This window comes from Pseudorasbora parva, chromosome 16, assembly GCF_024679245.1.
Source record: "Pseudorasbora parva isolate DD20220531a chromosome 16, ASM2467924v1, whole genome shotgun sequence".
NCBI classification, from domain to species: domain Eukaryota; kingdom Metazoa; phylum Chordata; class Actinopteri; order Cypriniformes; family Gobionidae; genus Pseudorasbora; species Pseudorasbora parva.
Genome location: NC_090187.1, coordinates 37,577,598 through 37,603,893, shown reverse-complemented (window position 1 = coordinate 37,603,893; position 26,296 = coordinate 37,577,598). Strand labels below are relative to the sequence as shown.

Genomic DNA, 26,296 nt, shown 5'->3' with positions numbered 1-26,296 from the left:
CACATTCTAACATGGTAACACGCATACACGTTCACACACGCATACACATCCACACTGGCATATACTGTTGGATGCACTCGAGCACACACAAGCAAGCGTTCGCACAAGCAACACGTTGCGAGATGCAGACACGGACAGACGCACTGACCAACCCATCGCGTTAATACTGGATGGTAAAAAAAATCTGCTTTTCCTCACATCGCTGTGAATTTCGAAGAGAAATTCCAGTGGGTGCAGTCGAGGAGATGACAATATGTGCAACGTCTCCAAACGCTTGTCAATCCACGTGGTACGCCCGACAGCATTGTAAGCACACAATGCTGAAGAAATATATAAATAATGCCAGCCAAAAAGACACAACTGTCAAAGAGCTTCGTCTCTCCAGACTGAGGGGACGTACAGGCAGCGATCTTTTTCTACTCGCTTTGTGTTTCATCTTTTTTTCTCTCCCGTTGTTTTTTTCTACAGCATCCCAAACGCTCTTGGGCCCATGGAAGCCCCGTGGTCAGGTTTTATCAGTGAGTTAACTCTACAGAAGTGGGCCAGATCAATACAAGCATTCTCTGAGAGACGGGGTGCAGTCGGAGCCTTGTGGATGTAGATATGTGTGTGTGTGTGTGTGTGTGTGTGTGTGTGTGTGTGTGTGTGTGTGTGTGTGTGTGTGTGTATGTGTGTGTGTGTGTGTGTGTGTGTGTGTGTGTGTGTGTGTGTGTGTGTGTGTGTGTGTGTGTGTGTGTACGAGTGCCTTCAGGAGCAGATCGATGGGCTGACAGGGGCTCCGCTTTGTTCTCACACAGTGCTCAGATGTTCGACGTGCTTTACATGATTGCTTAAAGGTTTCTGTTTGCCGTCTTGTTTGTTTGCTACATACTTTTTTTTCTGTCTGATTATTCTTCATTATGCACTTTGCTAGCACAGCAGAGTTTACAACTAGTTATTGTTTTTATTGTCAGGTTTCCTCAGTGCACACTTATAATAAAAGACTTCAGATATTCAGCTCTACAGAACAATGGGGAATGCCTGTATTCTCGGATGTAGTGTAGTTAACCAGTGGAAATGTAAGTGCAGTGCTGTATGTCAAACAGTATCGGTCAGAGTGATAAACAATAAACCCTTCACTATGACCTAATTACATATGCAGGTTTAAAGATTTATTGAAAAAAAAAAAAAAAAAAGTAGATGGCGGATGGCAACAGTTGCTAATGTTGGATTGGCGTGTAACATTTTAAGACAGGGTAGTCTTAAAATGTTACAAGCCAATCCAACATTAGGAACTGTTGCCATCCGCCATTTTCTTTTCCTTTTTTATCTTTTCCAGTAAATCTTTAAACCTGCATACGTAATTAGTTCATTTGAGTGTGGATAGTACCTAACGCTCACTAAAGTGAATATGCTGCAGAAATGTTAGGAATTGTTCTGTTAACTTACGTCGATGTGAACTTTTAAATTGAGCCTTTTCTCTTTTTTCAGTCGACTGTCAGAAGCATTTGGCAGTCTCTACAGCTCTATTAGCAGCCTTTTTAAAATCATGTTACTGCGTAATTTAACAATTTCGAAAAGTGTTCAATTCATGTCACAATTAATTCCCATAAGAATAATATCAGTTTTTACCACTTTAGGATCACATTTCACTGAAAATCATGCTGTTCACAGAAATCTTCAAATATATGGGATGTTCTGTAAAGAGTTAGCTAGAGTAACCAAGAGGGGTGGAGCTTAGTGAAAGGGTTGACTGTGTTTTTATGTGATTTGTTGCTTTTGAACACACAATTTACTGCAATTTAGGATACAAATATAACAAATAGCAATATATTACTTTTAATATGTAGTAGTTATATACTATAAATGAAAATGAAATGACCCTTTAATAGAGGGTTTTGTCGTTTTTGCATGATAAATAATATTTCCTCGAACAACAGGCCTCAAAAGTCTGATTTGAAAAATTCACCCACTTCACTTCTAAACAACGGTCCTAATAAGTGCTTGCGAGAGTGGCTGAGACTTGAGAATAAGTGCCTGCATACTTGCTGTGCACAATTCTTCATCTGAAGAACTATTTTGGTCCTCTGACAGGGTTGGCCTTTGACATCCTTTGTCATCTTTTGAGTCTAAAGAATTTTTTTTTTGCACCAAATTTAGCCACTTTCACCGTGGCCCGCACGGTCACCTAAAGCAAGTTAAGCACTTGCCTCTCTAAATAAGCAGCCTGAAATTACTACTAATAAGAACTTGTGTGCATAGTCTGGCCCTCCACTGAAAGGCGTTGACCGCCGGGGACAAGTAGGTGTCAATGGATCTAGTCTCCGAGTCTGTGGAACTTTAAGAAGCATGAGCTCTTCTTCAGGCCTTAATAAGACAGCACAGATGCGCCCTTGTCTGAGCATGGCCTCTGTGTCTTATTGTACTTTGGCCTCCCAAACACGGAGCCCCCTAACAGGGCAGGGCTGGGACTGCGTCGCTGTGTAAGAGGGTCTCATTAAGAGAGGCAAACGAAAACCGAGGTCAAGGTACATAAAGGTGCCCTGAGCTAAGGAGCATGCCGCTAAGATGAGCTAGGAGCTTCTCCACAGTTTAGGGTCGCCCCTCCAGACCTCTGGCCCTCCCTGCCGTGACCTCCTATCTCCAGCATTATTTGATAAAGCAGAGCTTGATAATTATTTTGCATGGATGGAGAAGAGGGCAAGGGTGTGAAAGGAGAATGTCATTTGGAGGGAAAGGATAGCAGGGGATGACAGAGAAGAGAAAGAAAATCAGAAGAGGAGAGGAGAGAGAAGAGAAAAAAAAAGATCAAAAGCAGGCCTTTCGCTTTTCATGCCTCAGAAGGCTCCAAAGAGGATAAGGAACAATCAGGCCTTGGGTCTCCTGTCCTCTCTAGCAATTAGACTCAGCTGATGAAGTGAATAGGATGAATGGCAGGGTTCAAGGCCTTTCTAGGATTCACACAACAGGGTGTGTTTTTCCCCTTCTCCTCCTTTATCTCTTTCTCCCCTCCGAGTGGCACAAATGCAGCTGAAATATTTCCAAATGAAGACAATGTGGTCCAAGGTGCCAAATCTTAATCACGGTGGCTGATGAGACTGAAGAGGAGAAAGAAAAGAAGGGAGGGAGGGAGAGGGTGTGAGAGCTGCTCAGGAGAACAAACACATACATTCAATGCAGTGCATCTTTGCACCTTATCAAACCACCCCCCAAAAAAGAAGGATTTACGTCTCAAAATCCCCTTTGTGTGTTTGCCGTTGTTCAGCTATATACCAAAGAAAACAAATAAGAGCGGGGAAAAATGTATCTCTCGCATCAAGACAATCGCCACTGCGCTGTAGACTGAATGCACCTCGCAGATGGCGCTTTGTCTGAAACTGATAGGACCCTGGAAATCTGGGCGCGAATGTACAGCAACTACACATTCTAGGCATTCTAGGGCAGATAATATTGCGTTTACTGCTCAATCCTGGAAATAAAACACCACATTGTAAATCCACATATGCTCCGTAATGACCAGGGATGGTGGAATTCAGCGAAATCCGCAATAACAATAAAGACAACAATCAGGCTCCTTTTAACCTTTACTCCTTTTTTCTAGATCATTCCTCCTATTCTATTTCATTTAACCCAAACTTAATTTAGCATGAGCGCGTGGCTTTTTTCCCACCAACCCCTCTGGTGTGTTTTCTCAGCCATTCCTAATACAGTATATGGCAGTAAGTGGCTCTGGAGGCCCGGTCCATGCCGCCACACTGCACTAAAACCTTAAGATGCTTAGTGATATTCTTTAATCTCGCCCACTGATAATGTGTTTAAAGGAGCAATTCAGCTTTCCAAACTTTGAGGGTTCAAAGTCTCGGAGGCATGGGGTCAGAATGCCAATGAGCTAAATAAAGAGTAGCCAGAATGGGCTTTGGGGAGGATTTGAAATTTGGGCTTCTCAATCTCTTTGATCTAAATAGAGTTTCGGGCCACAATGATGCAGAATATCAAATGCTAAGAACTGTGGCTCGGCCTGCGTTTGCTGTGTTTGGTATGCTGGATCCACAGAATAGTGCTCAGTGTTTACACAATGGGCTTATTTCAGCGGTGCACTTGGGTAGGGGGCATTTTTTTGTGGCAATGCCGAGAAGAGAAGAGAAGAGAAGAGAAGAGAAGAGAAGAGAAGAGAAGAGAAGAGAAGAGAAGAGAAGAGAAGAGAAGAGAAGAGAAGAGAAGAGAAGAGAAGAGAAGAGAAGAGAAGAGAAGAGAAGAGAAGAGAAGTTGCTTGCATAATGCACTGGCTCTTAATTGTGCATCTTAAAAGAGCTCATATAATCTATTATTTATTAGTAATGTACATTAAGAAGAGGTATTCTATCTTTAATGGTGTACTCCTCATCTTCACAGGATATTATAAATTACAGGGAAGTGCTCCTCATAATATTGGTAAACAGTCTATTGATATTAATAATTATATTTTTAAGACCTGGATCAATTTTGTAATTTATATTTTAATTGAAATATCAAAATATCACAATCAGATCAAACTAATTCACCTCATTTTTAATTTTCATCCAATCTTTAACTGTCATTGTGCAACTAAGTGAACAAAACAGATACTGTTAACTCACAACTGACAGAAATATTCTAAGATCAATAATGGATATAAAAAGTATGCAAGTAAGAAAACATCAGAGAAAGCTATGAATTGTTTCACATGAATTGTTTAAATCAAAGGTCACCGTTTTAAAGGGTAAATGTTCCTGTTAAAATAAACCTAAGCTTGTAAACACACGTTATTTCACTATTTACATATTTACAAAAAAGCACTTCAAGCTCGTAGTAATTTAGATTTTTTTGTTTGTTACATAATACATAACCCCCCCCCCCTTCTCTCTCTCTGTGCATGTGTATATAACGGACAAATAAATCAAGCAGAGTCTAATTATAGTAATTCATTATAATAATTAATTAATTTAGGATACAAAAATGTGTTCTCCAGATCAGATTGTGTAATATTACACGCCCATATATTCTAAAACGTTCCCTTTGTTTTAAATGGCAGAGCCATTGATTCCATAATTGTGGTTGTAGTTTGTGTGAAGATCATTCCGAACAAAACCAATGAAATGTGAATGGGAAGTGAGGATGCCCTAGATAATGGCTGTCTATTTTTAATTGTTCACATATTTTTTCTTTTCCTCAGTGACATGGCCATTACTTGGCAGTCAACACTTATCGGCGAAATCGTCCAGGATTAATGGTCTAACTTGGGCTGGTAAAAAAAAATGTTGAAGTTGTCCCGATTATCAGCTCAGGGAAAAGAATAATGGTTATTTGTCATTGCGTTAGGCTGAAAGAAAGAGTAATCTAACAAAACACAAAGTTAAGTACACTATTAACCCTTCATCGAGAACACATTTAGTGGGGGAAGAGGATGCCCAGATTGCTTTGTGTATGGCTCTTTTGCTTTTCTTCAGTTGCCAGTGGAGAAAGCACAAAGGGTCATCTCAATCTACCAAAAAATTACCAAGGTTAGCGGCCATTCAAAATTAGAACTCGCATAATGACATTGGCAGACAATCCTATCTTGTTTACTTATGGAAAGCCTATGTTCGAACCAAGGACGTACAAAATATATTAATAATTACAAGATGTCCAAGTCTATCTATCTATCTATTCATTCATTCATGCTTTATGTTTCCATTGTACTTGTTTTAAGGGTTTTTCCATTTCAGCAGTGAGTCAACAGTGCAATAATGCTGTATGCTTGTCAAAATATATGCAACATTCAATAACTGCTATCAGATACTGTAAGTAAGCGAGACGGATTGTGAATATATCAACTCCACGTAAGATGCTGTCGTACAGTATGATATGTCGAAAGTTTGATTTGAAGCTTAGAGTTTAGTATATCAAGTCCTTAGTTGAATTCAACTGCATTATCTGACATTAAATGATACAAATCCGCTAGCCTGTAAGATTTCCCAGTATGATGTTTAAAAGCACTGAACACTATACCGCCCGAAACCACGGTCACCTCAGCGTGGCCCACAGGACAGACAGGTTGTGACTTCCCGAGAGGGGGGCTATCTGTATGCCAGTGTTTCCTCTTCATCCCAGCCGCAGAGAGCAGCCATGTCCCTGCCTCATTAATCTTTAACAATAATTTTTCTTGTCTCCCTCCTTGGAAGTATCTATTAGCTGCTCACTGCTATCTGTTTGTGGGCTATTTTCTTCCCTTTTTCCCCATGAATGTTTGATATATTGGAGAGAGAATGATTGTTCACTGCAATGAGGCCAGCCCATGGCCCCAGTAAGACAAATTGCTCTATAACGTCTAAATGGCAGTCAATGATAACTCATTGTAAGGAGTGTAAGTGACTTCCAATGGAGTGGCTGGAGAAACCGAGAGTAATGGTGGTGCATGGGTGAAAAATAGATGTTTGGTTCTCTATAATTACTCCATTAGGGGGCTCTCTGTTAATCCACCAAACCACAGCAAGTGTTTTCGCAGCGGTTCCCAATAAATACAACTGGACGGAGATGAGAGGAGCCGTTTGTTTTCTTGACTTTCGTTTTTTGTTTCATTTTCTGTCAAATGAAATATTTGCTTATGCCTTTGGGATTGTGCAATTATCTGGCTGATCTCCTTTTACAATAGCAATAAATACATGCAAAAGGAGATTTCAGGGTAATAAAATTAATGCCAAAAGCAGTTCTGCCTCATCATATATTGAAGACCTGCACGTGTCTGGACAGATTTGACCCTCTCTATTCCTCCCCGACGTGAGAGCTGTTCAACTAGAAAGGAAAGCGCTAGCAGGACAAAAGAGGACAATCTGTCCTTTCAGGAACCTAAGTAACTCACCCTTCCCATCTCCAGACACACATAATGATAACAATTTTTAGACCATTTGGTGTCTGCTCCCACTGCCTGTAGCACTCTGGACAAAGACTAAGCAAAAACTGCAGCAATATGGTCTTTGGGGTTTGATTTGACCAAACAATCTGCTTTCTTAAGTAGACTTTTAAAAACACAGCTACAAGCAATGCCCACAGCTTTGCCACTAAGTCGAGAGTCGACCTCATGCCCTACTCAGACTGTACATCCCATCTGCTTGTATACCCATCTCGGATTCACTCTGATGGGTTTAAACCTGTGTCCCTCTCGCTCTCATTTCTCCAAACCTGTACTCATCTTTTACATTTCACAGTAAACTGCCTGCAATATAACACCGAGTCACTGTGGTTCTCAACTGGTGGGTTGTGACCCAGAAATGGGTCAGGTTTAAAAGGGTCACAGATTAAAGCAAATAACACAAAACAAATATGATTTTGCATACTTAATAAGGCACAATAAATAAGCTTATCGACTTTTAAAAGTGAGGATGAAATGTTTTCCATGTCTTTTGTTGTTGACATCAAATTTAAACAGTATTTTAATGAAAATTCGCTTTCACTTGGAAGAAACCAGAAAAATCATGAGTACGGTGAAAGGGAATATGAACCAGACAACATCAAATACAACTACAATGCATTTTGTGTCTGTGTATTATTGCATGAAACTATTGAAATTCGATTTTGTGCAATAAATAGTTGAAGCAAAGCACTTAGAGAATCACTGATCTAAGCTACAAATGGTTTTGAACATTATTATACAGTCAGTAAGGCAAGATTTGCTCAAGAGTAAAAGACATGCTACCAGCCCAAAGGATGCCACATTGTATTGGTGGTGTTTACCAGCAATCTGAAACTCACAATGCCGTTTATATTTGCTATATATATATATATATATATATATATATATATATATATATATATATATATATATATATATATATATATTTTAAAAATATAAACTGTGAATAAAATATAAACAATATTGATTGATACAAAAATATATATAGAAAGTATATATATATATATATATATATATATATATATATATATATATATATATATATACTTTCTATATATATTTTTGTATCAATCAATATTGTTTATATTTTATTCACAGTTTATATTTTTAATTTCAAATGTTCACAGTGGTCGTGCATTTCAAGGGGTGACAGATGCAGTTCTCTTACCGTGGCAGAGTGTAGCAGCAGCAGCAGTGACGTACCTCGCTCTCCTGTCACCTTGGAGCTTTCCCGCGCCCGCTCAACACATCATTTTCGCGGGCTATAGCGCCGCTCAGTGGATATATCGAATCCCTCTTAGCTCTTTTATGTAGTTAATGGAGGCCTTGGAGGACAAACAGAAAATTCCTGTCCGTCGTCTATTTCTTTTCTTGTTTGAATGTCTAGATTTATACATCTAAGGAACTTGTATTATATCTAACCACCATTGTGGCCTTTATAACTGTCATTTCGCGGGGTGTTTATGCCATAAATTGACCACACGGTGTGTGTAAGTTAGCTACTCGCCAACACGACGGGATGCAAAGTCAATGCTGTTGAAAAGTGAGGTGAGTGTAAACACCTGTAACACTGTGTCCAAGCAACTGTTCAGAAACGTTTTGTGTTTCCAAACATATCTAGACAATCCTCTTACACATTTTTAGGCCTCACAGACGCCTTATATAAGTATATAAGTATAGATAAGTATATAAGTTACCATATGATGCAATCAGTATGTTGTAATCTAATTATTTGTTCAGTTGTTTATGTTGTCAAAATATAGGCCTAATGTAATAAATGCAAAAAGTTAAAGGTCTTATTTAGTGGTTTTATATATATATATATATATATATATATATATATATATATATATATATATATATATATATATATATATATATATATAATATATATATGTTGTTAAATTGTTGGTTTTATTTTGTGATATAATATATAATTTATATGTAAAGGGGCATTCCAAGAATTCCATCTGCAAACACATTTATCATCACATTTATTGATTATTCATCTCTACTGGAGTTTTTATGATACATGTAAGATACATGTTGTTTTAAATGATGTTTACTGCATTTTTTCAGTGTCATATGCGAGTTTTGTTTTTGTGTAGTTAACACTCTAACTTGATGACTGTTGTTGCCAGAAAGGCCGATTTTGCTGAACTTTGGTTTTCTATCGTGTCCTCCATCAGTACAGTTTAAGAAAACCATCAAAAAACAAGTACAGTTGCTCAAATTGGTTGTCATGGTAGCATTATATATTTTATATATGAACCGTAAAATCTCAAATTCCATTTTGTAATGCTTGTTAACCATCATTGTATTTTTACCATTCTGGCAATCATAGCTGCATGTTTTTACCGTACATTTAACAACAGAAAAGGTGTAGTTGTAGAGGAATATTTAGGCACATATGGCCACTTTCACAAACGTCTAAACTAATGAGATGGAAAGGCCTGTGTTTTATTGTTTCTGCTCAATTGTGTAGGATTTATTTTACACCGTTGAGGTGGATAAATGCGATACCTTATGAAGTGCTGCATTTTTATTTTTACTGCTCATTTTGGCAGTAAAATCCACTGTAAATCGAGGCTACTGGTGTAGGATGCTTAAAATGTCTCTTGTGAACTGACAATTTGGCCACTCAATGCAAAACCACTGAGTAAAAGCTAAAAAAATTACATAAATATTTTGAAACCCCACGTAACATGGATATTTTCTTATATTCTCACTGTAAATTTGATGTTTTTTCAAGAAGGGCAAGAGGAAAAGACTTGTAGAGTAGAACAGTGTGTGTTCTGACCTGCTTGAAAAGTGAGGTTTACCTTGATTAGCTTTGATTGATTAATTAATAACAGATCATTGAACATGCATGCTGAGATCTAACTGATTACTGGCCCTGTGGTAGAGGTGGGGGTTTGCCTGAATGCTTGCTGGGGTTGTAATTGTGTGCAGCTGGGTGGCCGGGTGCTTTAAGAGTAATGGAGAGAAAGCGAGAGAAAAGAGAGTGTGGCCTCCTGCTCTTTGAAGCAGCCTGTCGCAACACGTCCGCCTGATATCACCTCTCTCTGACACCTCCCAATACAGGATGAGACCGCACTGATGTAATGGTTTCAAGCCATATGTTGAAAAGCATTGTGGCGTGTGCACCTTGTCGCTAAAAGAAAAGCCTTAAAGGAAATATTTATCTGTTGCGTTGGGAATTTAAGCATATGGTGGGCCAATGTATGCATTGTTTCACTTTTTGATTATTGTTTAGCCAAACCTTTTGTAACATTACATTTTCACAATTTAGTGGCACCTCCTCTTTATAGTCACCACTAAGTAGCAATTTTGGGCATCATGTGGTCTTGTTTCTCTGGGCTTGCTTTGTATTAGATCAGTGTCCTTTATCTAACATAGCTCTGAAAAGATTTGCCTTTAAAGGGATAACAGTCTGTTTAAAAAGGCTCAGCGACGTGTTTGAAGCTCTAAGTGCAACAGAGGAGGGCTGGAGATTGGCAGTCTTCAGGATGTGTGAAGGAGGAACAGGCGAATTGCTTTCTCTCCTCACCCAAAAGGAGAGTATGTGGCCAAGCTTGATTATCCAAGATGAGAGAAAAGGATTGTTGAGTTCTAAAAATCTCACACTAAAGTTGTCCGGTGTAACATAAGATGTAGCACTAGGATTCTCTCCCGTGTAGTTTTCTCACTCTTATTTTGTGGTGTGCATGGTTCAAATTGTTTCATTTTCTCCTGAAAATGGACAATTATGTTTGTCAATAAGAATAGCTGTAACATTTTACATGTTAAAATTCTGATATTATTACGTGCATAATGTTATTAGTCGCCTGCCAACATGATGCTATAACCAAAAATATTCAACATCATCAGCTAGCGGTTTGCCAACTGGCTAATGTTGGACATACAACATCTGGTTTGTTCAGCATTAATTCATATCAAAGGCAAAATGGAATTCATTTAAGTGTGCGATTGATCAATTTGGCAACTAGGCTGATGATGTTATGATAGATTTGTTTTAAATGCTTTTTGTCACTCAACACAACCGCTGCCAAATTTGCGCTTCATGATTAGTCCATTGTAAGCTCACTACGCCTAATGAACGCAGCGCTTAGCGCGAGCTAGACTGCTCGGTTTGTGAATCTCTGCATCGCGACAGCCTGGTAATAACACAGCTGTGGCGTTATGTGACATCTCCAAGCATGGATCCAGGATCTTTGCTCCCCGGGTTTCGGGTGCCACTCAAGCCCTCCCTGTGAAAAGCTGTTTTTCATTTGAAGCTCCAGCCGTTGGTTATTGTCAGCATATTCGAGAGGTCCTAAGTCTCGAAATGAGTCCTGTATTATTTTAGACTGGCTTGAATATTGCACGGCGGGAGGCTGAAAATGAGACCTTCCATCAAAAGATTGCCTGCAGCGCATTCTACTCTGTGCAGCATTCGGGAGGTCTCACACAGAGCGAAAACACACTCTTTGACCACACAATTATATATTTATTATCAACTCCTTTGATGATTCCCCCCCCTCCATTCCACTTCTATTCTTTACCTGATTTTGGTAGCTGAAGTGGACTAGAATTGAAGAGCTTCTTAGCTGTAGTAAGAATGTGGGCGGCCTTGTGGTTTCGGGCTGTTAAAAGATTAGAGAAAATGCAGACAGCTAGTGCAGGCGGAATCAAGTGAACCATAAAATAAGGTGTTTTCTCACCTCCCTCGACTCAGGTGCACATCTCAGACAAGGTTTCGCAATCTTACAGTGCCTGTTTTATAAATGAATGAACCGTTGCAGTTGTTCAGCTGCAGACGAATGCCAGATGTGTTCCTATTCATATGCAGTTAGACAGTACAGTGATGTTACTGCTGCCTTTTTATTCATTATAGACATTATAAATATAATTATCTTATTATAGACAAGCAAGAATATATAACAGGAAATAATGGGTAGAAGGAAGATCAGGAAATTCGATGTTGTATTGCCTGCATGAGCACCGCAGCTCAATGTGTTGCGAGCTAACCACTTGGCCACAGCTCCAACATCCAGTTTTGAGTTTTGCATGCAATGTTGTGTAGCCTTTAACATAAGCCGAATGTGTCGCCTGTGTCGGGGCAAAAAAATCTACACATGAACACACAGAACTACTTTTTTTTACATTTTATGAAGCGACAAGAGTACTGTCTGTGTGCAAAAATAATCAAACAAAAATAACAACCTTATTTAACAATTTCTTCTAGCCTGTGTCAGACTCTTGCACTGTTGATGTAGTGTAAACAGTGCAGCGCTTCCAGAACACCGGCTTACCATTGGCCAATGCTGATGATGTCAGCACGGCGCATGTGCACGATTCATGCCGCCATACTAGGAAGCGCTGCACTGTTTACACTACTTGTGTTTTTGTGTGCAAAACGTATTCTTGTGGCTTCATAAAATTAAGGTTAAACCACTGGAATAACATGGATGATTTTAACGATGTTTTCCTGGGCCTTAAGATTGTTAATTAAATAGCTATAGAAGGGTCAGACAGCTCTCAGATTTCTTTTTTTTCTTTTTTCTTTGTGTTCTGAAGATGAACGAAGGTCTTGAATTGGGTGAACTAGCCCTTTAATGTTCTCTGTTTTCTTCCATATAACGGCGTGCTGCGTGGCGTCTTTTTATCATTTTTTTTTTGCATATGCAGGTCAGTTAAGGACCGTGATCTGTTCTCACTGAAATCTGATATTGGCCACATTTAAAACATCAATGTGAATCGCTATACAGAAAAAATCTGATCTGAGCGGTAAATTGGAATGGCTCGCAGTGTGATCGTAGCCTTTGTTTCTGCTCTGTCTGTGAACTTAAATTCAGATCACATCATGGTTTTGTTATATTGAGCTGTGGAAGACTGCTGTGCACAAACATCTCTGTATTATCTGAAATGCATCAGAGGTTATTGTGAGGTTTTCTGGGTTGAAATTGATGGATGTACAACAAAACAAATGACAGTGTTGTTTGTTAATTCTACAACACTTGTCTCTTTTAGCAGTAAACCAACAAAGCACTTCACCACAGATTGAGGTTTGTATAAAAAAGTACCTTTGTTTGTCAAGTCATAAGCCTTGATAAGAACAGAAGAGAAGAAAACGTGTAGAAAAAAAAAATAGCTGCCATATTCCAGAGCTACTCATTTAAATTTCATGAAAATGCCTGTCAGTGCTTTACAATATCCACTGACCTATTGTAAAGGCTAGTTCGAATTGGCTTGCGTTAAAGACAGGAGATGCCATTTGCATGGAAAAGTCCTGCTTTCAGCAGGGGAAAAGTCATACAACAAAACCTCGGACTTAATCAAGGCGACTTCAACTGCCTGCTACCTTTGGGACGGATCCATATCTCTTTTCCCTGGAAGAAATGGTGATGATGGCAGGCAGAAGTGTCCTTTGTGTCTAGTGAAGATATCGAGTGTTTGAAGTGTTAACGCGGATACTAAGCCTCTGGGGCGAGCGGGTGAAGGCTGCGTGTCACACTACGGGATAGGACTTGGATCTTTACTTCCCCTCTACTGACCTATGACCATGGCTGGTTTTCAGGGTTGTGCTGGTTCCCAGTCCTCCGAGGCAGTGTCCGCTTTGATCAGATCACAAATTGCAGTGAAAAAATATCAGTTTTGTTGCCAAACGTTAAAATATGATTACCACAGAAATATAAATAAATGTAAAATATATAGTTAGATAAATATACAAATATTACAAATCTATTACACTTCTAAACAACTCCCCCCCCCCCCCCCACACACACACATTGTGTGATATTTGTATATTTATTTTAATGTGTGTTAATGCGTATAAAGTTGTGTAGATGAAGATATGTAATGTACATTTATTTATTTAAATGTGTTTTGTTTGACACATTTTACATTCCGTATCTTGTGAATATCTTTCTTGGACATTCTTCCAAGCACCTCGTGTTTACATGTTCTTTTGTGCCGCTGTTTGTTTAGTGTCCAGGCTGACATGATCCATTGAGGCCACACATAAAACATCTTGCCATCTGTACTCCAAGCGTGGTTTTCGGCTACATTCGCTCATCCTTGCTTTTTCCTGCCTGCGTGCAGCCTGACCCCTCTCTTTCCTTTTCCAGGCTACAGTGGCCCAATGCAAAGAAGCTTTCAAAGGCACTGTCTGCTCAAATCAAGTCAGGGGCCCTTTTTAGACTCGGCTCAAAGATCATAGCAAGTTGAAGTCAGGGAGGAGGATGACCCTTCCCTTCAGGCTTGATCGGATCTTGGCCCAGTCAAAGCCGGTAGGGTTGTGTCTCTGTGTGGCCACGTCTCTACGGGAATGGGCTGTGTGATAGTGAGAATGAAAGAGGGCACCAGCCTGAGCTGCAGTATTGCAGTGTCAGGCCCCGTGTCCCTGCGGTCTCTCAGAGCAAACGGGGGAGGCAGAGGACAGAGCCAGCGGGGTTGTGGGCCCGGAGCCAGACCTACAGACTGTGGCATGTCATACCAGGGCTGTCCTAGTGCTTTTAGTTCTGAACTTTGGGATCAGGTCAGGCCTGTGATGAAGGGCAGACAAAGATGCAAGGAAACAAAGGACCCTGTAGAAAAGCTGAATATTCATTATAACAACCCTGCCATTGTTAAAGATTTCTCTACAGTGCATTTAAACACTGAATTTGGGGCTAGGATTTTTTTATATATATATATACCCACACCAAATAATGTCCATTTTAGGGACGTCATTTTACACATTCTTATACTTCAATTAATCATTTAATCGATTCATTGTTAGCCTTAAAGGTTCAGTGTGTAGTATTTATGAAGATCTACTGACAGAAATGCAATATAATATACATAACTAAGTTTTTAGTGGAGTATAAAGCCCTTATCTCTATACACCATGGCTCCCCTTACAGTGATATTGCCATTTTGGCTACGTTTTTTTCTACAGTAGCCCTAAATGGACAAACTTCTCTACAGAGCACCAATCAATATGCTATATCTAATAGAATGTGTTACCAACGCTGCCTCAGATGAGTGCTGGTCAGAATGTGTAATAATTTACTCTTTATAATGTTATGTAATATGACAGTCTCAGTCATAGTTATTATTAGTTGTGCATTGCTGTTTGATCTCTCATGTGCTGAATGAACACCGGTTAACTGAAGCCCTTTGCTAGTGGGTTATTTAACTCAATGAATCGCATCCTATCATATACGAAATAAACATAATATATCTGCACAAAATGATGTGAATGCACAAGTGAACTTGAACTAAGTTACGTGCTATTCAGAATGTGTAACTCTGAAACACGGCAACTAAACCCAAATAATTCACAACGCTTTATTACAATATCATTCTCTTTATAATGGTATGTACTATGACAGTCCTAATTGTAGTTATTATTTGTGCATTTTTTGAGCTGCATACGCTGAAGCTGAAAATGATCACTGGTGCGCTTTGTACAGCATTAATTCTTAGATAAATAAATAAATCATGCATATAGGCCTACACAAAATAAACACACTATTGCAACTTACATTTGCACAAAACAAAAGGCTGTGAATGCACACGCTCACTTAAAGTGGTGGCAGTGGCTCAGTGGTTCATGTAGGTTGTCTACAAAGAAACTGAAAGGTTGGTGGTTCGAAGTGTCGAGGTGTCCATGAGCAAGAAACCTAACCTCAGCTGCTCCCAACGAGCTGGATGGCGCCTTTCATGGCTGACACCGCCGCCGGTGTATGAATGAGAGAGTGAATGGGTGAATGTGAGGCAACATAAAGCGCTTTGGATGGCCAAGGGTCTGTTAAAAGCGCTATATAAATGCAGTCCATTTACCTTTTTTTTTTTACTTAGTCATGTTAAAGGTGTAACTCTAGCCTTTTAATGTAAAATGGCCCCAAACATAACCGACATCCTGCTTTACTTTTCCTCATGCCTGCTTTACTTGTTTCGTGGTTGAATAGCACACATACGCATGACCTTGCTTAAATGACGATTGATACATTTTATTGATTTAAATGGACAATTCATTGCAGTGCTGTCAGTTATTTTAAAGCCCCACTTGGCTACTTTTGCTCTCGGGGTCCCCCTACAGTTTGGAAAAAATAATGTCCTCAACTACTGTCGTAAGCTCAGTCATCCTACAACAGGGGATGCCATCGCGCGTGCATTTGTTGACATGACAACCCTGATAGCCCTGAGCTAGTAATGCGCGGGTCGTCTCATAACCCGCGGACCCCGTATGTCTATTTAATGGTCGCGGGTGCGCGGCGTGTTGTAAAAATATATACAGTGGTGCGGTGCGGGCCAAATAACTTCATAAAAGCGTCCCGCGGGTCGTGCAGCACTAACAGTTCCCCTGAACAGTTCTTCTGGCGGCGCGTGTGAAATGTCTTCATCCCAGGTAACGTTACAGTCAGTGGCATATGTTTCAGCATGTCATATGAATATCATTTCATGGGTTTTATTTTTTTCAAACGCCAAATAATCACGATGCTCACGTTTACAAGCCAGCGTCATTATAGTAGTCTATTGGTTACCGTTTTACAGAATCTATATGATACTTCAGTTCAATGTTTGAGTGGTAGCTCACCGTAACAAGCAGGACAGCATCGGTCGGGCACGCCTCCTTCAGCTCACGCCGACGAGCAAACCCTGGTCACATTTTGATCCTCGTCCTGCCTTTAATCCCATCATTTTTTCATTTCCTCTTATTGCTTTCCTCCAACAAAACCTTTTCTTTCTTATTTGTCTCTGCTGCTTCGGACATGACTATATTATCCGACGAACAAAGTTGGGCTCGCACGTCCGAATGTAAGGAAGTGTGTGCGTTGGTGGAAGTGACGCATATGCCGTAAAGCAGTCGAATTTTGTAGTTCTTTTCTTTTTCTCGGGTTACTACCCGAAACCCGAAGTTTAAAAGTACGATTAAAAACGATACAGACCCCATCAGGCTATGGCAGACGTGTCATTCAACCTATTGTAAGTCGATTTATCATCACAAGAGTCTTAAAAAATATATTATGAAGGTTGAAAAGTTACCTAGTGCTGCTTTAAGTGAATCAAAAATATTTTATTAATAACTGGGTGTAAATCAGTGTACAGTAGTTAATTATTGGTTGTTCAAATGAGATGTTAAAGGCACAATATTTTTTTTTTCAGATTAAAATATCTAAAAACCGCTAGATCGATGTAATAATTTACTTGTGTACATTATCTCAATTATGTTTCTAAGAATGTTTAAATCCAAGGAAATAAGACATTTTGACAAGGACATGGATCATATCCGTGTGTTACCAATGACATCTTACCTGTGTCACCCTCAATTTCTGTTTTATTTTGTAGAAATCATGGAAACACCAAAGACTATTTAATATAGCATCCCTATTTCAGACAAGGCTCAAGCTAACCCTAGACACTAAACTGCACGTTTGAGTCATTTTGACTAAAAGAAACTTGTACTGATATATCTTAAAATATGCCAGTTCCATTGTTTTGTCTTAAGATGTATCATGTACACCTGTAATGTTTTATTTTTATTTATTTTTTATTACAAGGGCACATTTATAAAAGTTACTTAAATGTCCTTATTGAACTAATGCCTAATCATAGTTCAGCCTAAGCCCTGTTTGTGAAACATGGCTTAAGTGTTTTATTAGACAGTTGAGCACTGGTTACATTCATCAACAGAAAACTAATATATATATTATTACAATATAGCTCAACACAATTTGTCTTATTGATTACATCTCATTTTCTTAAGTTACTGAGTACCATGTTTAATATCTATCTAGCTTTCTGCAGTGTGCTACAAGTGTTTCATAGTGGTCATAGAGCGACCGCACAGAGTAGCATTATAACATAACTTTCAACACACAAATGTATCTAATATGATAAAATTGCACTGTTTCAAGCTATGCCTTTGTTTTGAATAAGCAACCACTAGCGGTGTCATAGATTATATATTGTGGCTTTAAATATACTACTGCTACTACTACTACATTTTTTTTAAATACATAATTTGTAGACTTCCAAGTGTTTGAGGATTAATTAAATTAAACGGAATTGACTTTTTTTAAAAAGTTTTTTAAAGCCTTGTCTTTACTCTAACGGTTTAGTTCATAACGGGGCACAGTTTTAATGAAAAATTGTTAATGTGAAAGCAGCCATGTTACCCTAAGTACTAAACACAAGACTATCTATAGAAGGTGGTCTGAGTTCATTTGCACTGGAACTGTCTGTGGCGCAATTCGTTTGACTGTGAAAACAACTCTAATGCAGGAACTTGTTCAGGAAGTAAAGTAACCTGCACATGATTTTAGCCAATAACAACATCATTAGTTCAACAAAACACTCTCGAGGAAGGACAGTGGTGATGATTTACCTTGGATTCAAGCAAGAGTGAGCGCGTGAAACCAGGCCAATGCTGATCAGATTCGGACTGCTGCGAATGTACCCACTGCTCAGTGTGAAGGCACCCTAAGTCATCTTAAGGCACTCTTGGAAGTGTACTAAAGCTTCTTAGTGGGCCCTTGTCCCCTGGTTGAGAACCACTGGTCTAAACTGGTGAAATAATTGTATTTATTATTAAAATAATGTAATAATTTGTTAATGGCAATGTGTTTCTTTGTCCAAGTATTTCTTCTAAGTACCAAAATAACATGTCTAAGCTAGATATCTAATCCTATATCAAACTCCCGGTGCTTATTTCATTTAATAACCAGTTACTTTAAGTGACTGACCATGGATTCAAGGTAATCATTTTTTTTGTGTGTGTGTTCCCTGGCAACTAAACCCACGGCCTTGACATTGCTAGTGCCACGTTTAACTTTGAGGGCACCGTAGCTGCATGGGGTTCGAGCCCAGAGCTTTACTTATTTCAATAAATATAACGTCCAGTACTATTAGCATTCAGTCATACCCCATGTTTGGTCGTATTCACCTACGGCTACAGGCACACCATGTATAGATGCATTAAGACAGTGTAGGACATTGTCTCACACGAGTTTCACTGCTGAGCGTAGGCATTAGTGTGCAGTCTCATACTTCACTGTTGCATAGATTAAGCCCATCAAAGGCCACCGCCATGCAAGGCCTCTCTTCACTGTAAATTTAGCTGCAGGTTGTGATGGTAGGAGCTAACAGTCCTCATGTTGACACATAGGATTAGTCCCTCTGTGATTTTGACCCTGTCCCTGCTTGACTGGCGCAAAACACACAAGCCCATGCACACGCTTCCAAACACGCACACACACACACATATACACAAACATACCCTCGCTCTCACCCGAGATCAGTGCATTCATTAAAGCTAACATATTGCTTAAAGACGGCCTCTCTTTACATAAAGGCATGCAGGTTTTGTGCCGGGCCCAGTGTGTGAGGTAAAGGGCTGAATTTTAAACGTGACAGTGCCTCGCCTTCCCATTGACCCCGCTGAAAAAGCTCAGTGATCTCATTCTCCGCTTCACTAGAATGCTGCTGATTCTCTCCCTAGCAATGTTACCCTTGCTTTAAAGAGAGCCTCTGTAGAAGCTGACAATAGCATATCACTGCAGGCTACTTTTCTCTGTATTCCCTTAAAATAAGAGTAGAGGGAAAATGACTTAATTCATACGCCTTTGATATGGAGATCCAGGCTGACCTCCTGTTTAAGCGCTTCAAAGAAAGAAATTAACTGCCAGAAAACATAATCCATCTGAATATGTGCAAACTTCAGACTGGCAGGAGGTGCAGTGAGAGCTGCATCGTTCTGCTTTGTGCTCAGGCGATCGCTTGTGAGGACTTGAGAGTTGCTGTTATTGTTTCTAATTTGCTAATATTTATTGTAATGGCTTTGGTAACCCAAAGCTGATTGTATTATACTTGTAGTCATCAGATACTTTCGGGTTTAGAGAATTTGTTGGCATTACATCTCAGTGAGATCATAATGATATGTAGCTTGTATAAACTATTCAATTGAGATAACATCCAGCGCTGTGGTGATCTTCCTGCCCCCGAAGCCCGTGTCCCAGCAGGGGATGGCGGTAAAGTGATACCACTAATCTCCGCTGTGTGTAAACTGACTCTGAATTGTCTTCAGGACTGAAGACCTGAGGTCAGGAAAGGGCAAGGAGGTAACTGCTATGCATGAAGGACGCATTATACCATCGACTTGCATGGATCAAAGGCTCAGATCAGATGGACTTGAACTGCTATAGCGCAGCCGTGTGAGTAAAGTTGCACTTCAGGCTCTCTAGAACAGAGGATGTGAACATCCTGGTCCATCCACTTCCATCCTCTCTGCTGTTTTGGGACAAACAGAGTTAATAGGGTGTGTCTGAGGCATCTGACAACAGTTCTTCGGGGGAATCAGTCGGTCCGGGAAAGAGGATACCTTCAGCTACTGCGGTAGCCGTATACATAACAGCACACACAAAAGAGAGTGTTTGACTCCGGCAGGATTTTGCTTCGTTTCTCGCACTGAATGAAAGGAAGATTTAGCGTCAGCTCTTGTGTTTTCAGTCGTGGGAATTTACTTTTATGAAGCGCTTGGGGAAACGTGGTGTGCCTTTAAGTGCCATTTCCCCTTCAGCTTTAAACGCCGGGGTATACATTAAAGTGACACCACTCTCACGAGCAATGATTATAATGCTTTAAAGCATAATGCCAATGCCAGTCAGGTGAGCAAAACTAGGCGGTCAGTGTTTTTGAGAGACCCTGGAAAGGTATTTTAGACAATTGCTATTTGTTGCCAACACATTACTCTTTAAGGAAAAGAAAAGAAAAAAATCTTGCATAGATGTATTTTCTGCTATCACTGTCAATAAATAATTAGATATTTTAGTAGGGTTCTTTGAAGATGGTATTTTCTGTGACCACTGTCAATAAATCATAAGAGACATATCAGGATGCTCTGAAGATAGTATTTTGTGCATGTATGGCATGAAATGTGTATAATATGGACCCTAAACAGAAGAAAAGGGACATCAAGCATGATGTTACTATTAATCTGGTTAATTTGTTCCAGTTGTTTGCAACATTGATAATAATAAAAAATGTTAATTGAGCACCAAATTAACATATTCATATAATTTCTGAATTATCATGTGACACTACTGGAGCAGCTAAATGGCTGCTGAAAATTCAGCTGTTCCATCGCGGAATAAAATACATTTTAAAATATACTAGAGTGGAATATATATATATATATATATATATATATATATATATATATATATATATATATATATATATATATATATATATATATATATATATATATATATATATATATATATATATATATATATATATATATATATATATATTATAGAGGTATTTCTGTTTCTGTATTTTGATCAAATAACAGTTTGAAACTTTAGGGTTTAGTGTAAACAGATTGTAATATTGATATTGAAAAATGTATTTGCTTAATGTAGACTGATATTAATACTGTATCTTAATATGAGATTCTTAGTGTAGCCAAAATACAGACATTATTCTGAGAGACCCAGCCTTGGGTTAGAGGTGAAAAGTCACCCTATTGTCTAGTCATGTTTCATTCCCCATCACTGTAATGACCTTTAGATGGAGACATCAGTAAATGGAGGACTTGTGATACCTCTGCATTGTCACTGGCAATATGGTGAGATGGTTATCAAAAACGGCCTCTTATGGCCACCCTTGGCCTCTGACATGGCCCTTGTCATGTGGGGGGACAAATGGTTTCATTTTTGCCCTTTGCAAAATTTAGCTGGAGGACAGGATGATGAGACCTTCAAAGGATGAGGGCAATGTGTCATTCAGAGACATTTCAAATGTGTGGATTTATTTTTAAGCTGTAATTAGTACTACCAGCTGAGAGAACCAGGAATCATTGGAAAAATTGTATAGTTTGGTTAGCAGTGTCTGGTTAGAAAAGATTCTGCAAAGATCAGTTTTTTGAATACTAAATTTTCCTTTTTTTATAGTTGTATATCACTTTACACAATATATAAATATATTTTAGCTTTAAAATATGGGTGAAAAACTAAATCTCTGACAGACTTGTGTTTTTAATGTTTTTATTTTTATATATAACATTTTTATGATGTATAATTTACTGCTATATACATAAAGGCAGTTTTTTTTTAACTCTCTGCAAATAAGTCACAGTAAATTCAGCATCTTAGATACAGTATGCTGTTATACTGTAGTATAATATGTACTATTTACCTGTTTGCATTTAAGAAATGAGGATGACTTATGGTCCATGAAAGGCTTTTACTAATGAAACGACACAGGGAGATATTCTTTTGGTCATTTTTCTTGCTCAGCGGTTGCCAATTTAAGTCACCTGATCAAAAGCATGTTTACCCTATCGGTGACCTCAAAGGTCACATAATCAATACATATGATTGAGCGGCCCACTGTGATTTGACCATTTTAAATTACACCTCCTCATTTTTTATCTAGGCGGGTAGCCTCTGTGAAAGACCAGCTCTATGATGTGCCACACATTTTGTGTCTTAATCAAAAGAGAATCTTATCCAGTTGGCTAGAATAAATCTATTGGGAAACATACATTTAGCATTTTCTTTAGGAATGTATGGTATTGCTTTTTCTTATTTGTACATTATATACATCTTCAATTCAGACCATGATTTTACACACACACACACACACACACACACACACACACACACACACACACACACACACACACACACACACACACACACACACACACACACATAGACGTAATGGTTTTTAAACTGTTAAATCTATAGTCTATCCCCTTACAATAACCCTACCCCAAAACCAACCCATCGCACAACTTTCTGCATTTTTACATTAAAAAAGAAACCCTGATGGTTTATAAGCTTGTTTCCTCATAGGGACCTCAATGAGTCTCCATGAGTCTGTGTGCATTCAGGTTGAAGTCCCCACCATGATAGAAAACACAAACGAACACCCCCACACGTGGTTTACTCCATAGGCGTGATGGTTTTTATACCGTCCTAACTGCATATTCTGTCCCATTAAACTACCAAAACCTAAACCTACCCATCTGAGGGAGTGACTGCAAATTTCACATCATTCTCTCTTCTGATTCCTCTAATCAATTTCAATATTTTTCTCTCTTTCAGAGAGTGAGGAAAGAGTTAACGTGCATGTATATGCACACATGTATTTTTTACATATGTAGGCGAAGAACAATAATTTGTCAGTGGTGGTATATACATAAATGATGATGACATTGGCTTTCTGAAAGAGGCCCATACACACACACACACACACACACACACACACACACACACACACACACACACACACACACACAACCAGATGCCATTATAATGATTTTTATCTACTTGAGGGATAACAGTAGGTGCTCCAGTCTCATCCCTTTCATGCAGCTATAATTACTCTAAGTCAAAACCTCTGTCTTAACCCATCCATGCCCCTACATGGCAGTGGGCTGCCGTTTAGTACGTCATGGAGAATGCTATCATCACTAGGCTAACCTCATCGTCCCCTTCACTGTACAGGAACCCTGCTAACAGCCAGAATCCCCTCGAGTCAGTCTACCTTCTGCCCAATGCTGAGCTCTGCTGTTCCACTGCACCACTGCTCCACGTACCCATTAACCACTATTACCAGCTCAGGCCATTTCATGGTCAAAGAGCATTTCACTGCTAGTGTTTTCCAGGTTCCCTGGGGCTACAAATTCATCCAAGTGTCTTTAAAACACATGTGCATGCTAAAGCTATATTCGTTTTTTGCACTCTGACTCTACATGATCAATAGCGTAACTCCGGTATGAACTGCACACTATGTGCTCGTGTACACAGAGCGGGAATGTACACAGTGCATAAGTCTGCTTCAGCCTAGTCTAGGACCTAGGATGTTATTCACGGCTCTGACATGATCTTCTGGCAGAATAGCTAACACGTGGCGTGCAGACCCCATGCCGCCCTCAAGCCATTTTTTCAATGGCCAATGTGATGTTTGTCATTGTGCCAGCTCTAATTGCGATAACCGCTCGCATGAATTCTTTTCAAAAAAGTTATAGTTAAGAAAACTATGATACACCACAAAATTATTGTTTTGATGCATCAGATTCAGGATGCTCCGCTCGTCTCTGTTAAATGCGTTAATTGCAGGTAAATTTCCGTTTAGTTTAGCTAAAATGACTTAACCTAAATAAAATAAACCTTAATACAAGATGCATACAAAACAAAAGCTAATAAAAATGAATAACACACAACAAAAATTTAAAACAGTAAATATAAATATAAAATGATATTTAAAATATTACAAAAATTGTGTAGTAAATCAATGATACTAAAATAACACTGCTGAGATGCACTGTTTAGAATTATTATCATGACCTATAACTTATTTGTTTTGCCTGTAATAATAATATATAGGATAAGTTTATGTATTTATTTCCTACAGAGCCTTGTTCATGACATGAATGGTGAAAAAGCAATATATATATCATAACTTAATTACTACAATGGAACAAATGAGTACAACATGACCACAATTTAACATATGTGAGGGAACAAATGAATAGAAAATGAATACATTTTTATTCTGCATGTCATGGCTTTTCTTCTTTTAATTTTACAACACAGATTTGTTTAGTTGGCTTTTGAGGAGTTAAAGTCCTGTGGTGTAGAACTTTCTTTTGTTTGTTTTTTGTTTTTGTTTAGGTTTATAATTGTAATAATTCTGTAATGTTTTTCAAATTATAAACCACACTTTTGTTTTTTAGATTTACAGTAGTACATTCAGGGATCATATGTATGACTGAAACAAGAATGCTTTTTGAATTTAAAGACAGTAAAGAGCAAATTCGTCAATGTTCCTCATTTTACTGGTCAGGAAATTATATCATGACACTTTTTTGCCATATACACAAAACATTAGTCATTTGTAACCCATTGGTATTCCAAGCCCCTCTAAATAATGATATAAAGGTGTTAAGTGTGTAATGATGTTATGTGAATACTGAAAGCTGATATTTAGGCTTAGGTGGCTTTATAATTGGTTCCAAATGCAAACATTCAGGCCTCTTTTGGAATCTAGCCCCAGTTTTCCCCTAGCAAGATTACCCAATCACAAATCAGAACATCTGGAACACCTCAGAAATAAAGTAATCAAAATCAACGTCAAGCTGCTTTATGAAGTTTATTCCCCAGGGAGAGCAAACTGGCTCAAATCCTATTGCAGTTTTCTATGCTATATGATCATTTATTGCATGCATCTGTTATCAGTGAATCTAGCGCTTGGCTCAAAAAGTTGTGAATTCAGATTGACTGTGCTGTGTGACAGTTTCCTTGCTGGGTTATCATAACCCTGCTTGTCTTCTCTTTTTTTCCCTACCGGTGCTGTTCTGCACAGCCAGATATGTTGTAAAAAAGTTGTAATTGATCGCTGTTATCTCTGAGCTCCTCTTTTCCCTTCAGGCAAGTTCTCTCACTTTCCATATTGCTCCTGCCTGAGCTGTCCTCTGGTTTTTATGCAACTGTGATATACTCACAGAAGAGAGAAGGGGAGAGAGAGAAAAAATGACGCCGGCTGATTGAGGCTGGCAAGCCGGTGAAATTCTGTAATTTTTCTGCACTGAGTGATGGAGAGAGAGAGGGAGGCAGTGGCAGTGGAGGTTGTGGGTGGGGGGTAAACCCACCCACTGTCAAGATGCACACAAACTTAACAGCCCATGGAGCACTGACAGTCACCACAGCTGTACATTTTACGCTATGTGAAGCCCAATAATTAGCACCCGGATTTAAGCGAGGGATGGAGGGAGAGAGGGAGAGAGAAAACAGTGCCAAATATGCACACATACATGCTTCCATCCATTATAGTGCTCACCACAGGCTGTCTTCCATGGCTGTACCCCGTCCACAGCTCCCTCCCTCTCTTAGTCTCGCTCTCTCTCTCTCTCTCAGCAAGAGGAAAGAGCCAGGCACTGATTTCATATGATTTGTGTCACTGTTACAGTTGTCAGCTTGAAGCTGTCAGAAAAGAGCCTCGTTCTTCCTGTGTGAATGCAAACATGCCAGTCCTGCCACGTACGAGACATTTGGATGGCAGTCCAGGAATATCTCAGCATGTGCTTTTCTTCCTCTGTAACCAGACAGCTGTTTGCGTCTGGAAATATATTGTTCAAAGACAATAGTTGAATATTTGATGTCTTGAGATGTGCCTAAACTATAAAGATGGTTTGAAGAGGCTTCCTCGAAGCATTACAGATTTTGTAAAAAGGCATGAGTGTAGATTATCCAAAATGCGCTGTTAAGGGAACAAATGATAACACGTTTTTCCCTCTGTATGCTATTATCAGTAAATTTCCCAGCACAGCCCCATTGACAGTTCAGTCTTTAAGCAAAGGCGACTGATATATTGCACATTCTTCGAATAAAATGTCAGTATACGCTAAGATCCATAGACTAGAGAGAGAGA

General features: G+C 39.0%; 1 long non-coding RNA gene across 2 annotated transcripts in view; it reads left to right on the top strand.

Annotated features, from left to right (window-relative positions):
* Positions 1 to 8,195: 8,195 nt before the first annotated feature.
* Positions 8,196 to 26,296, top strand: part of LOC137042956 (uncharacterized) — a 120,844-nt gene continuing 102,743 nt past the window's right edge. For both annotated transcript variants that reach the window (XR_010898395.1, XR_010898396.1), the window contains exon 1: positions 8,196 to 8,434. This is a non-coding gene — a long non-coding RNA (uncharacterized lncRNA). The remainder of the gene's footprint in view (positions 8,435 to 26,296) is intronic.